General features: G+C 42.4%; 1 protein-coding gene across 1 annotated transcript in view; it reads right to left on the minus strand.

Annotated features, from left to right (window-relative positions):
• The window catches only part of tfg (trafficking from ER to golgi regulator), a 116,007-nt gene extending 102,998 nt beyond the window's left edge, over window positions 1-13,009 (minus strand). Inside the window, exon 1 of the mRNA XM_060833157.1 lies at window positions 12,904-13,009. The gene's annotated coding sequence lies outside the window, so the exon portion shown is untranslated. The remainder of the gene's footprint in view (window positions 1-12,903) is intronic.
• Window positions 13,010-14,543: the final 1,534 nt, after the last annotated feature.

Genomic DNA, 14,543 nt, shown 5'->3' on the forward strand with positions numbered 1-14,543 from the left:
GGAGGAGCATCCAGATAAGGCAACATACATATTGATTGGGTGACTGTTACAATCAGTGAGTGTCAATAGTAAAGTTTAAGCCATCTGCTGTTACACAATGAATATGTTTTGCCTTGTTAAACTGACCTTACATACTGAGTGCTTCCAATATTGTTAAATGGATCTATATAATGAATTCTTTCCCACCTTGTTAACTCATTACCCTTGTTTCACAAAACTCAGAAATTAACTCCTTCCCTACCTGCTCATACCCAATACACATTCTCAATGTTAAGTATGTTATAAGTGCAATGAAATCAGTGACTAATAATGGAGTCATAGAGATGTACAGCACGGAAATAGACCCTTCGGTCCAACTCATTCATACCAACCAGATAACCCCACCCAATCTAGTCCCACTTGTCAGCACCTGGCTCATATCCCTCCAAACCCTTCCTAATCATATACCCATCCAAGTGCCTTTTAAATGTTGCAATTGTAGCCTCCACCACTTCCTCTAGCAGCTCACTCCATACATGTACCACCCTCTGCATGAAAAAGTTGCCACTTAAGTCTCTTTTGTATCTTTCCCCTCTCAACCTAAACCTATGCCCTCTCGTTCTGGAGTCCCCAATCCCAGGGAAAAGACTTTGCCTATTTATCCTATCCATGGGCCTCATGATTTTATAGCCCTCTATGAAGTCACCCCTCAGCCTCTGACGCTCCAAGGAAAACAGCCCTAGGCTATTCAACCTCTCCCTATAGCTCAAATCTTCTAACCCTGGCAACATCCTCGTAAATCTTTTCTGAACCCTTTCAAGTTTCACTACATCTTTCCAATAGGAAGACGACCAGAATTGCACGCAATATTCCAACAGTGGCCTAACCAATGTCCTGTACAGCCACAACATGACCTCCCAACTCCTGTACTCAATACTCTGACCAATAAAAAAAACATACCAAATGCCTTCTTCACTATCCTATCTACCTGCGACTCCACGTTCAAGGAGCTATAAACCAGCACTCCAAGGTCTCTTTGTTCAGCAACACTCCCTAGGACCTTACCATTAAGTGTATAAGTCCTGCTAAGATTTGCTTTCCCAAAATGCAGCACCTCACATTTATCTAAATTAAACTCCCTTGCCACTTCTCTGCCTGTTGCCCATCTGATCAAGATCCCGTTGTAATCTGAAATAACCTTCTTTGCTGTCCACTACACCTCCAATTTTGGTGTCATCTGCAAACCTACTAACCACACTAACTAACTAGTCAGAGGTCGACAATTTTTAAACAAGGTTGGCTCAACTTGCCCATACGGCCCAACACTCACAATTTAAACTAGTCCCATTTGTCAGTGTTTCGTCCATATCCCTCCATATCTATCTATCCCATCCACGTACCTGTGTGAATGTTTCTTGAATGACAAAATTGTACTCGCTTCCACCACTACCTGTGGCAGCCTGTTCCACACACTCACCATACTCTTAAAAAAAAAACTGCCCCTCTGGATCCTTCTGAATCTCTCCTCTCTCAATCAGGTCCCCCCTCAACCTCAGTCTTTCCAGTGAAAATAATCCTAATCTACTCAACCTCTCCTCATAGCTAGTGCCCTCCATACACCAGACAACATCCTGGTGAACCTCCTCTGCACTCTCTCCAAAGCATCCATAACCTTTTGGTAATGTGGTGACCAGAACCATATGCAGTATTCCAAACGTGACTGAACCAAAGTCTTATTCAACAGCAACATGACCTGCCAACTCATGTACCCAATACACCATCCGATGAAGGAAAGCATGCCATATGCCTTCTTGATCACTCTATTGACCAGTGTTGCCACCTTCAAGGAACAATGGACCTGAACATCCAGATCTCTCTGCACATCAATTTTCCCCAGGATTTTTCCATTTACTGTATAGTTCGCTCTTGAACTGGATCTTCCAAAATGCATCACCTCGCATTTGCCCAGATTGAGCTCATCAGCCATTTCTCTGCCCAATTTTCCAATCTATCTATATTCTGCTGTATTCTCTGACAGTCCTCTTCACTAACTGCTACTCCACCAATCTTAGTGCTAATGAGGCAACCTACGCTTTCCTCCAAATCGTTTACATATATCACAAACAACAATGATCCCAGCACGATCCCTGTGGAACACCACTGGTCACAGGTCTCCATTTTAAGAAACTCCCTTCCACCACTTCTCCCTGTCTCCTGCTGCTCAGCCAGTTCTCTACCCACCCTAGCTAGAACACCCTGGACCCCACACGACTTCACCTTCTTCATCAGCCTACCATGGGGAACCTTCTGAAATGCCTTGCTGCAAATAAATTGATGATCTCAGAGTTAAGATAGCAGCAATCATAATGTTACAGTCAAATTGTACATACGGTTTGAAAGGGAGAAGCAGGTCTAAGACAAGTATTTTAAACTCCGTAAGGGCAAATCTAGGGGTATGAAAGCTGACCTAGCAAAAATAAACTTACATTAGTCCAGGACATTGATCAGTAGAGAAGCAGCAGCACACAGTTAAAAGGATGATTCAGAATACTCAAACGAAGTACATTTTTCTGAAGAAAAATTCCAAGGTGAGCTTAACCAAAGTTGTAAAGGAAAGTATCAAAGTTAAGGAAAATGCACGCATACAGTTGCAAAACGATGAGGGGCAGGTCAAAAGATGTCAGAATACAAAGAAAGGCACAGAATGATTGAAAGGTTAATCAGGACAAATAAATTACATGAGAACCTAGCAAGAAATGGAGAAGTTTCTATAGGTATCTAAAAAGGCAAAGAGCAAGAAAAGTGAGTATTGGTCCATGAGAGGTTGAGGATGAGAGTTAATTGCAGATAATGAACAAATTGAAGATGTAATGAATAAATATTTTGTGTCTTCAATATAGAATATACAGTATACAGTAATACCTACAAATCAGGAGGTGGGAAGAACAAAGGAACTTGCTGAAATTATAATAACTAGGGAAGTATTGTGGTGCAAATGGATAGAGCTGCAGGTTTAAAAGTCTCCAGGTCCTGACAGACCTCATCTTAGCAGCTCAAAAGAAATAGTTAATGAGGTATTAGATACTCCAGTGTTAATTTTAAAAAGTTTAATATACCAGAAAAGTTCCATCAAACTTAAAAGTAGCAAATATGTCTCAAGAAGGGAAGACGACAGTGACTGGAATTATTGACCTGTTACTTTGACATCTGCTGTGGAGAAGATTTTAGAACCAATCATTAAGGAAGTTAGCAACTGGAAAAAAACTCAAGATGAAGGGAATGAAAACACAATGTCTAAATTTGCAGATGAGATAAAGATGATGGGAAAGTATGTTATGAAGATGAAATAACGAGGATACTGGGAGATACAAAGTGGTTGAATGAATGGGCAAAACTCTGGCAGATAGAATATGATGTGGGAAAATGTGAAGTTATTCACTTTGTCAGGAAGAATAAAAAAGGTAGAGTATTATTCAAGTGCAGAATTGCAGACAAACTCCAAAAGGAGTCTAGGTATTCTTGTGGATATGTCTCAATGAGTACCAGGAGGGATTAAGGATAATGGAATGCTATCCTTTGTTACAAGAAGAAATTAACATAAAAGAAAGATGCAATTGCTTCAGCTATAAACAGCTGTGGTGACAGCATATCTTGAATATCTTATGTGGTCTTAATCCCCTTATTTAAGAAAATATGTGAACTTGTTCAAAGCAGTTCAGAGAAGATTTGCTGGATGGGTACATAAGGTCTAGGCAACTGAAGACAGATGAAGCTTTGGAAGGATATAGGGAATGTAGGACCAATCTGAATGAAGGAATTAAGATGGCGAAAAGGGGTCATGAGATATCCTTAGTGAGCAAGGTTAAGGAAAGCCCAAAGCCTTTTATTCTTATATAAGGAGCAAACGGTAACTAGGGAAAGGGTTGGCCTACTCAAGGACAAAGGAGGAAAAATATGCACGGAGTCAAAGAAAATGGGGGAGATTCTTAATGAATACTTTGCATCAGTATTCACTGTGGAGAGGGACATGGTGGATGTTGAGGTTATGGATAGATCTGTGATTACTCGGAGTCAAGTCAGCTTAAGGACAGAGGATGTGTTGGGTATTCTAAAAGGCATTAAGGTAGACAAGTCCCAGGTCTGGATGGGATATATCCCAGGTTACTGAGGGAAGTGACGGGGGAAATAGCTGGACTTTAACAGATATCTTTGCAGCATACTTGAACACAAGGGAGGTCCCAGAGGACTGGAGAACTGCTAATGTTGCCCCTTGTTTAAGGAGGATAGCAGGGAAAATGCAAATAATTACAGACCTGTTTGCCTGACATCAGTGGTAAGGAAGCTGCTGGAGAAGATAATGAGGGTTACTATATATTACTAGGGGTTGGAGGGCCAAAGGGCCTGTTCTTGGGTTGTAAATATACCAACTGAGAAAATAAAATGGGCCTATCAGTGATAGACATCATGGTTTTGTGCAGGAAGGTCATGTCTTAGAAACCCAATAGAATTTTTTTTGAAGAGGTGACAAAGTTGATTGATGAGGGAAGGGGCGTAGATGTCAAATACATGGACTTCAGTAAGCAGTTGATAAGGTTTCCCACGGTAGGCTGATGGAGAAGGTGAAGTCACATGGGGTCTAAGGTGTTCTAGCTAGATGGATAGAGAACTGGCTGGGAAACAGGAGACAGAGAGTAGTAATGGAAGGGAACTTCTCAAAATGGAAACCTGTGACCAGTGGTGTCCCACAGGGATCCTTGCCAGGACCACTGTTTTGAATGATTTGGAGGAAGGTGTAGGTTGCCTGAGTAGCAAGTTTTCAAATGACACCAAGGTTGGTAGAGTAGCAGCTAGTGAAGGGGACTGTCAGAGAATACAGCAGAATATAGATAGATTGGAAAGTTGGACAGAGAAATGGCAGATTAAGTTCAATCTGGGCAAATGCAAAGTGATGCATTTTGGAAGCTCCAATTCAAGAGTGAACTATACAGTGAATGTAAAAATCCTAGGGAAAACTGAGAGAGATCTGGGTGATCAGGTCCATTGTTCCCTTTAGGTGGCAATGCAAGTCAGTAGAATGGTCAAGGCTTTCCTTCATCGGACAGGGTATTGAATACAAGAGTTGGCAGGTCATGTTACAGTTGTCTATGACTTGGTTCAGTCACATTTGGAATACTGCATACAGTTCTGGTCACCACATTATGAAAAAGATGTGGATGCTTTGGAGAGAGTGCAGAGGAGGTTCACTAGGATGGTATGGAGGATGCTAGCTCTGAGGAGAGGTTGAGTAGATTAGGATTATTTTCACTGAAAAAAACGGAGGTTACGGGTGACCTGATTGAGGCCTACAAAATCATGAGTGGTAGACTGGGTGGATATCAAGAAACTGTTTCCCAGAGTTAAGGACTCAATTACTAGGGGTCACGAGTTCAAAGTGAGAGGGGACATGTTTAGGGAGATATGTGTGGAAAGTTCTTTCCGCAGAGGATGGCAGGTGCCTGGAACGTGAAGCCAGCGTAGGCAATATGGATGGGAACGATAGCATCAATTAAGATGTATCTAGACAGATACATGAATGGGCAGGGAGCAAAGGGATACAGATCCTATGAAAATAGGCAGCAGGCTTAGATAGAGGATCTGGATCGGCACAGGTTTGAAGGTCCGAAGGGCCTGTTCCTGTGCCGTAATTTTCTTTGTCCCTTGATGCCTGGAATGAGTGGATTGAGCGATCAGGAAAGATTGGATAGTTTTGACTTCGACTTAGAGTGAGGGATCATTTGAATGAAGTATATAAAATCCTGAATGGTCTTAACAAGGTATGCACTCTTCTAGGTGAGTGTTGTAAAATTGGGAAACACCCTTTAAGATAATAATGAAGGCAATTTTAACTCTCAAAGGGTTGCTCAGCTTTTGAACTCTCCACCTCAGAAGGCACTGGATGCATGGTCACTGTATATTTTTAAAGGTGGCGGTAGTCAGGATTCTTATTAGGCAAGGAAATAACAAGGTTAATGGGAACGTGGAACGCAGAAAACAAACAGGAAAGTCATGACATTATCAAACAGCAGAGCATGCTTGAAGGACACAAATGGTCTACATGCGCTCCTAATTCATACCTTCATATGTAATGCACTGAAACGTCAGTCTTGATATCTGTGTTCAATCCCTGGAGTAGGCATTAGACCTCTGACTCAGATGAGAGTACTACCAACTGAGCCACGTCTGAGGTAGCGATCCTCCAGTTATTAAATATCGTGTATATTCAGAGGACATTCCAAGCACCGCGTAAAATGCAAGTTTGGTACTTCTCAAATAAATTACTTTTCAAAAATCATATGAAAAATAACATCTGCTGAATGTCTGGACCAACAACCTTGTAATCCCCTGAAAAAAGATGAAGACTAGAAATCCTGACTTTCATCATGGCAATTCAACATGTTCACACTATTTACTTCGGATTTCAACTTCAACCTCAATTTTTAGTCTGGAGATATATATACACACTATTAACGCTTCAGTGGCTGATGTCATAGCGACACGTTAGTTTTGAAGTTTGGTTGGAGTGGGTGAAGGATGTGCACGGAGGGAGGAGATTAAAGTAAGGCTAGAGTGTTTAAACTTTGGCTCTGAATATTGAAAAGCCAACACTTTGAAATACAGAAAACGCACACCAATTTGTGACCATTTGCTTGACTGCACTGAAAGGACTGAAATGGCAAAGGTACTAAACCGTATTTTGTTTCTTGTTTTCACAGTGGAAGATAATAATTTCTTCACAAAAACAGAGTCAGAATTTGGCAGATGGAATTTGATGTGGATGAATGCAAGGGTGTCCATTTTGGCCAGTAAAATAAAAGGGCAAATTATTATTTGAATGGGAAGTAGATACAAAGTGCATCAGTGCAGTGGGATCTAGCCGTCTTTGTGCATGAATTGCACAAAGCGGGTTTGCCGATGTAGCAATTAATAACAAAGGCAAATGGAAAGTGGTTACAATTACATAAGATGAGATCACACCTGGAATACTGTATCCAGTTTTGATCTCCTTAACTTAAGGATGGATGTGGTGGCACTGGAGGCAGTTCAGAGGAGGTTTACCAGATTGATTCCAGGGTAGAAAGGGCCGCCATATGAGGAATGGTTGAATAGCTTGGGCTTGTACTTGCTGAAGTTCAGAAGAGAGAGGGGGGTATCTGAATGAGGTAAACAATGCTAAAGGGGATTGACAAGATGAACGTTGAATAGATGTCCCCCCTGTGGGATAGTCTCGAACAAGAGGGTATAGATATAGAGTGAGAGGAGGTAAATTCAAAACTGAAATGAGCAGGAACAGTTTCTGTGAATCGGTGGAACTCACTGCCCCAGACTGCAGTGCAGGCAGAATCAATCAACAGATTCAATACAGAAATAGTCATGTTTTGATGAAAAACAAGATAAAGGATTATGGGGAGCAGGCAGGAAAGTGGAGTTGAGACCAGGATAAGATCAGCCATGATCATGTTAAATAATGAGCATGCTTGACAGGCTGAATTGCCTACTCCATCTCGTAATTCCTGTGTTCCAATGTTCCTATAACTCATCTTGCCTCACTGAGGATTAAATCCAAAATCGCCATCTGTATCAATAACTTGGCATATATGCAAAAGTAATATAAATAGGAATTTAACAGTATAAATTGTTATACTGTTAAACAATTAGACTTGATTAGACTTGGAGGTAGGTGAGCACTTCGGGGACAGTGACCACAACTCGGTGACTTTTACTTTAGTGATGGAGAGGGATAATCGTGCGCCGCAGGGCAAGAGCTATAGCTGGGGGCAGGGAAATTATGATGCAGTGAGGCATGACTTAGGATGTGTGGATTGGAAAAACAGGCTTCAAGAGAAGAACACTAATGAGATGTGGGGATTGTTCAAGGAGCAGCTACTGCGTGTCCTCGATAGGTATGTACCAGTCAGGCATGGTGTAAAGGGCCTTGTGAGGCAGCCGTGGTTTAGTAAGGAATTGGAGTCCCTTGTGAAAGGGAAGAAGGCGGCATATGTAAAGATGAGGCGTGAAGGTTCAGTTGGGGCGATTGAGAGTTATAAGGTAGCCAGGAAGGAGCTAAAGAGGGAGCTAAGAGAAGCGAGAAGGGGACATGAAAAGTCTTTAGCTGGTAGGATTAGGGAAAACCCAAAGGCTTTCTATAGGTATGTCAAGAATAAAAGGATGACTAGGGTAGGTATCGGTCCAGTCAAGGATAGTAGTGGGAAGTTGTGTGTGGAGGCGGAGGAGATTGGAGAGACATTAAATCAGTACTTTTCATCAGTATTCACTCAGGAACAGGACACTGTTGCTGATGTGAATATGGAATCACAAATAATTAGAATGGATGCCCTGGAAATATGCAGGGAAGAGGTTTTGGGAATATTGGAAAGGATGAATATAGATAAGTCTCCTGGGCCTGATGGCATTTACCCCAGGATCCTATGGGAAGCTAGGGAGGAGATAGCAGAGCCATTGGCCTGGATTTTTATGTTGTCATTGTCAACGGGAATAGTACCAGAGGACTGGAGGATAGCGAATGTGGTCCCATTGTTCAAGAAAGGGAGTAGGGATAGCCCTAGTAACTATAGGCCAGTGAGTCTGACTTCAGTGGTGGGCAAAGTCTTAGAGAGAATGGTAAGGGATAAGATTTATGAACATCTGGGTAGGAATAACGTGATCAGGGATAGCCAGCATGGTTTTGTGAAGGGCAGGTCGTGCCTCACAAACCTTATTGAGTTCTTTGAGAAGGTGACTAAGGAAGTGGATGAGGGTAAAGCAGTAGATGTTGTGTATATGGATTTTAGTAAGGCGTTCGATAAGGTTCCCCATGGTAGGCTAATGCTAAAACTTCGGAGGTATGGCATTGAGGATACATTAGAGGTTTGGATTAGGAATTGGCTGGCTGGAAGGAGACAGAGGGTAGTAGTTGATGGATTATGTTCATCTTGGAGCGCAGTTACTAGCGGTGTACCACAAGGATCTGTTTTGGGACCATTGCTTTTTGTTATCTTTATAAATGATCTAGAGGAAGGACTTGAAAGCTGGGTAAGCAAGTTTGCGGATGACACAAACGTCAGTGGAGTTGTGGATAGTGAGGAAGGAAGTGGTAGGTTACAGCGGGATATAGATAAGTTGCAGAGCTGGGCGGAAATGTGGCAAATGGAATTCAATGTAGCTAAGTGCGAAGTCGTTCACTTTGGTAGGAATAACAAGATGATGGATTACTGGGCTAATGGTAGGCTACTTGGTAGTGTGGATGAGCAGAGGGATCTTGGTGTCCATGTACACAGATCTCTGAAAGTTGCCACCCAGGTAAATAGTGCTGTGAGGAAGGCATATGGTGTACTGGGCTTTATTGGCAGAGGAATTGAGTTCCGGAGTCCTGAGGTCATGTTGCAGTTGTATAAGACTCTGGTGAGGCCTCATCTGGAGTATTGTGTGCAGTTTTGGTCGCCATACTATAGGAAGGATGTGGAAGCTTTAGAACGAGTGCAGAGGAGGTTTACCAGGATGTTGCCTGGAATGGTAGGAAAATCTTATGAGGAAAGGCTGAGGCACTTGGGGCTGTTCTCATTGGAGAAGAGAAGGTTTAGGGGAGATCTGATAGAAGTGTATAAGATGATTAGGGGTTTAGATAGGGTAGATACTAAGAACCTTTTACCGCTAATGGAGTCAGGTGTTACTAGGGGACATAGCTTTAAATTAAGGGGTGGTAGGTATAGGACAGATGTTAGGGGTAGATTCTTCACACAGCGGGTTGTGAGTTCATGGAATGCCCTGCCCGTATCAGTGGTGAACTCTCCTTCTTTATGGTCATTTAAGCGGGCATTGGATAGGCATTTGGAAGTTATTGGGCTAGTATAGGTTAGGTAGGATTCGGTCGGCGCAACATCGAGGGCCGAAGGGCCTGTACTGCGCTGTATCCTTCTATGTTCTATGTTCTAAATGGACTCCACTGTGCATGAAATACAGCCTAACAGCTTGGGTATGACAATGAACTTTTTCTGGATGGAAGAATTTTTGATATACACTGCTTATACTCATCTCATTTTTGTACAGAAAGGTACAGATTAAACATGATGGTCAGTTCTTGACAACATATGTGTCATACATCAAAAAATACTCATTTATCATCTGCGTCTGCTCTCTATTATGCTTGTACACTATGCTCATCTGTGCTAAAACATTAGATCCCAACTTCAACATCACAATTCCAAAAATAACTCAAAGTCAAGGCAATATAATCAGTTGTTGTCTGATGAACTGCTGGGCTCGGAGGCAATTATTTCTTTTTAACTATTTCAATATTGTGACCTAGATAGTACTTTTGTAATATTTCCAGAGAAAAGCTTCCTTTATTCATGCTAAATTTTTTTGTCTTCAACTTTAGCAAGATGTTAAGTATTAACACAGCTTAGGAATATCTAACAACATCATGATCAATAATTCTAGGTACAAATGGACTATTGTTAAACCAGGAATCAAGTAATAAAATGGTATGTACAAATAAACAATAGAGGATAGTGTATAAAACAAAATGAGAAACATGCCCCAAAATGTTGAGAAATATTCCAGTATTAAATTCTGAGTTTTTGGGAACACATTCTCACTTCTCATTCACCATGACATCTGTACACTCATTCCCAAAGAAAATAAATCTGTACATATAGTATGTTCAAATATACAATTACTACTATACTACTGAAGCTCTGAGTCATGTACAGCTTTTGCAAAGAGTCAAAGTGAAAGTTAGAATTGATAATTCTGGAATATTTAGTATTCTGCTCAATAGCAAACAACAAAAACATTGGACTCAAAGAACCGGGCTCACATCAACCCAAATGCACTTCAGAGGGATGCATGTGGCATGAACATCTGACACAAATTCAAACTGATTTGACCCCTCGTGCTCCTTCAATTCACGTTATCCTCCATTATCAAAGCTTCACCAAATGTCCTGAATTGTCCATCGTTTGATTTTGTTTTTAATCGGACCCATTTCTTCCAGAAGCAGTATAACCAAGGAAGTGAAATGCAATTTTATGACAATCTACGCATAAAATGTTCTCTTATACTTGCATAGTTTAAAATGTTCTCTTATACTTGCATAGTTAATAGTTTAAACAGCCTGGATGTAAGCTTGCCCGCTGAGCTGGAAGGTTTGTTTTCAGATGTTTCTTCACCATACTAGGTAATAGTGAGCCTCTGGATGAAGAACTGGTGGCGTAGCCCGGTTTCTATTTTTATGTTTGTGCTTCCTTGGGTTGATGATGTCATTTCATGTGGTAACATCATTTCCTATGGTGATGTCATCTCCTGTTCTTTTGTGTTTGTTGACAGAGTTCTGGTTGGAATGCCATGTTCCTCATCCAAACAAACAAAATACATCCAGAAGCCCTAGCCACTCTCCTCTACATCAAAGACATCTCGGAACCGACTGCCAGACTACTCAGACCTCTTGGTATCATTGCAGCCCACAAACCCACCAACACACTAAAACAGCAGCTAATGTAATTGAAAGACCCTATATAGACAACAAGCAAAACTAATGTCATTTACAAAATTCCTTGCAAGAACTGTAACAAACACTACATTGGACAAACAGGCAGAAAACTAGCCGCCAGGATACATGAATATCAACTAGCCACAAAAAGACATTACCCACTCTCACTAGTATCCTTACAAATGGATGAGGAAGGACACCACCAACTGGGACAACACATCCATCCTTGGACAAGCCAAACAGAGACATGCATGAGAATTCCTAGAAGCATGGCATTCCAACCAGAACTCTATCCACACACACATTGACTAAAATCCCATTTACCACCCTCTAAGAAAAAGAACAGGAATTGTCATCATAATGAAAAATGACATTGCCACAGGAACTGACATCACCAACCCAAGAAAACCCAAACACATAAACAGAAAGAGGGCTATACCACCAGTGCTTTATCTGGAGGCTCACTGAAGATATTACCGAGCATGGTTACAAAACATCTGAAAACAAACCTAGCGCTCAGCGAGCAAACCTACATCCAGAACTTCAAAGTGTGCTACAAATCTTTTCAAAACTCACTAAGTTCAAAGACCTTGCTGATAGAAAACCATCTCATCAGGTAGAAGTTGCTGTTACTGGAGAATCGTTATTTGACTGAAAAAAAATTTGCTTCCTCAATTACAGATACATTTATTTATTTAATGTTTTTGTTAGTCACTCAAACCTTCCCACTTAGCAGCAAGCTCCCTGTTTTCCACACAACCATTATATATCACTTTTATACCAAACTCAACCCAAAAATCATTCCTCCATAAATCACATCAAACGTCCCAAAATCATTACCGTGATAAACCCAAGTTCAGCACAAACCCTTCCACTAAGTACCAGTCCAAAAGCTTACACAGACTCATCCGTCACATCTGCGAAACTGTCTCGGAACCCACTCCATCCAATAGCCCCAACAAAAGCCCCCTCCCTCATTAGCCAACCCCCACATCCCCCTCCCCCGTCAGCCTCCCACTAACATCCCCCTCCCCCCTCTCTCTGAAGACGCCTGTGTTACTGAACCGGGACTGATTTACTTCCTGCCCGTTCGCTCGCATCCCCCCGCCCCCTCTCCCCAACCCCCTCCATAGGAAGCCACCCCCCTCAACCCGGGCTCTCTCTGGACCCGGAAAGGTGGGAACGAGCGGCTCCGACAGGGAAAGGAAGACCCGAGGGGGCCGGCAGGTTGGTTGATGGGAGCCGGCCTGGGAGTAGGCCCAGGGCCCGGGGCCTGCTCCCCACTTGGAGCGGCCTCCCCCCGACCCCTTCCACCGCTCACTCAGTGCTGCAGCTCTGCGCAATATATATATATATATATATGTGTGTGTGAGAGAGAGAGAGAGAGAGGTACAAACCTCTGGCTGTGTGTGTTTTTCTGAAGCGAGCTCGGTGCCTGCTCCTAGAGACGGGTACTCCTGCTCCTGCCGTTCCTCCTCTCCCGGGCCTGCCGTCTCTGGACGTGGCAGAACGCAGCGAGCATGCGCACCCACACACGAAGGTTGTCATTTCCCACCCTGCATTTATCACTTCACCTTTTTAACATTTCTCAGGAAGTCTGGTCATCTGAAGAATTTCTGCTCTATAAAGAAAGATTCTTTATTGAATGGGGCTAATAGAAAATAAGAGCAGGCCATTCGGCTCTTGCAGCCTGTTCTATCATTCTGGCTGATCATTCCAACTCAGGATCTTTTCCCCACTTCCTTCACATAGCCATAAGAACTACATTTCACTTCATCTTGCCAACAAATAATATTTTGGCCTCAATTGCTTTCTGTAGCAGGGAATGCCTTGCTACTCCAGCGTACAAATTTTTATCTCATCTCAATCTTAAAGGGTCTATCCTATATCCTTTAACTGTGATCTCTGATCCTGGACTCCCTAATCATCAAGAGCGTGCTGCATTTAAGAAGAAGATGTACAGCACAGAAACAGACCCTTTCATGCCGACCAGAAATCCTAAAAAGATCTACTTAAAACTCACACAACACCAGGTTATAGTCCAACAGGTTTATTTGGAAGCACTAGCTTTCGGAGTGCTGCCCCTTCATCAGGTGGTTGTGGAGAATAAGATCCTGATCACAGAATTTATAGCCAAAGGAGTCCAGTGTCATGGAGATGTGATGCATTACTTTAGATTAAATCTTTCATCTTTTAGAATGGGATATGCTGGTTTCTGTTCTTTGATATGTAAATCTCAGAACTTCTTTTCAATTACATCCTCAAGATAGCTCAGCTTTTCTAACAATAGGTGTGAAGTTTGCCTATGTTCCAATGTTGAGGCTGAGATGAGGTGAAATTGATGAATCCTGCTTGGCCAGGATTTCGTCCAGTATTTTGAGTATATTTAAGAGTGAGCTAGGCAGATATTTGAACTTTCAGGGAATCAGAGAATATAGGAATTGGGTGAAGTTGAAGATCAGTCATGATCTTGCTGATCATTAGAGTTGACTCAAGGGATTTTTTTTAGATTAGACTTACAGTGTGGAAACAGGCCCTTCGGCCCAACAAGTCCACACCGACCCGCCGAAGCGAAACCCACCCATACCCCTACATTTACCCCTTACCTAACACTACGGGCAATTTAGCATGGCCAATTCACCTGACCCGCACATCTTTGGACTGTGGGAGGAAACCGGAGCACCCGGAGGAAACCCACGCAGACACGGGGAGAACGTGCAAACTCCACACAGTCAGTCACCTGAGTCGGGAATTGAACCCGGGTCTCAGGTGCTGTGAGGCAGCAGTGCTAACCACTGTGCCACCGTGCCACCCACCTGTGCCACCGTGCCACCCACAAATCATATAGCCTGCACCAGTACCTAGGCAACTCAATTTTTCAAAAGCCAAAACTAGGACGCTTTGAAAAGCTATGAGAAGGTTCGGTACTATGAGATCATTATAGTGATGACATCTCCAGAATCTGTCCAGCCTGAGTCAGAACTCAATTCCATAGATCATTTCAAAGAGATCATCAGAAATGGAGCCATCATTGCTT

Source organism: Hemiscyllium ocellatum, chromosome 12, assembly GCF_020745735.1.
Source record: "Hemiscyllium ocellatum isolate sHemOce1 chromosome 12, sHemOce1.pat.X.cur, whole genome shotgun sequence".
Classification (NCBI taxonomy): Eukaryota; Metazoa; Chordata; class Chondrichthyes; order Orectolobiformes; family Hemiscylliidae; genus Hemiscyllium; species Hemiscyllium ocellatum.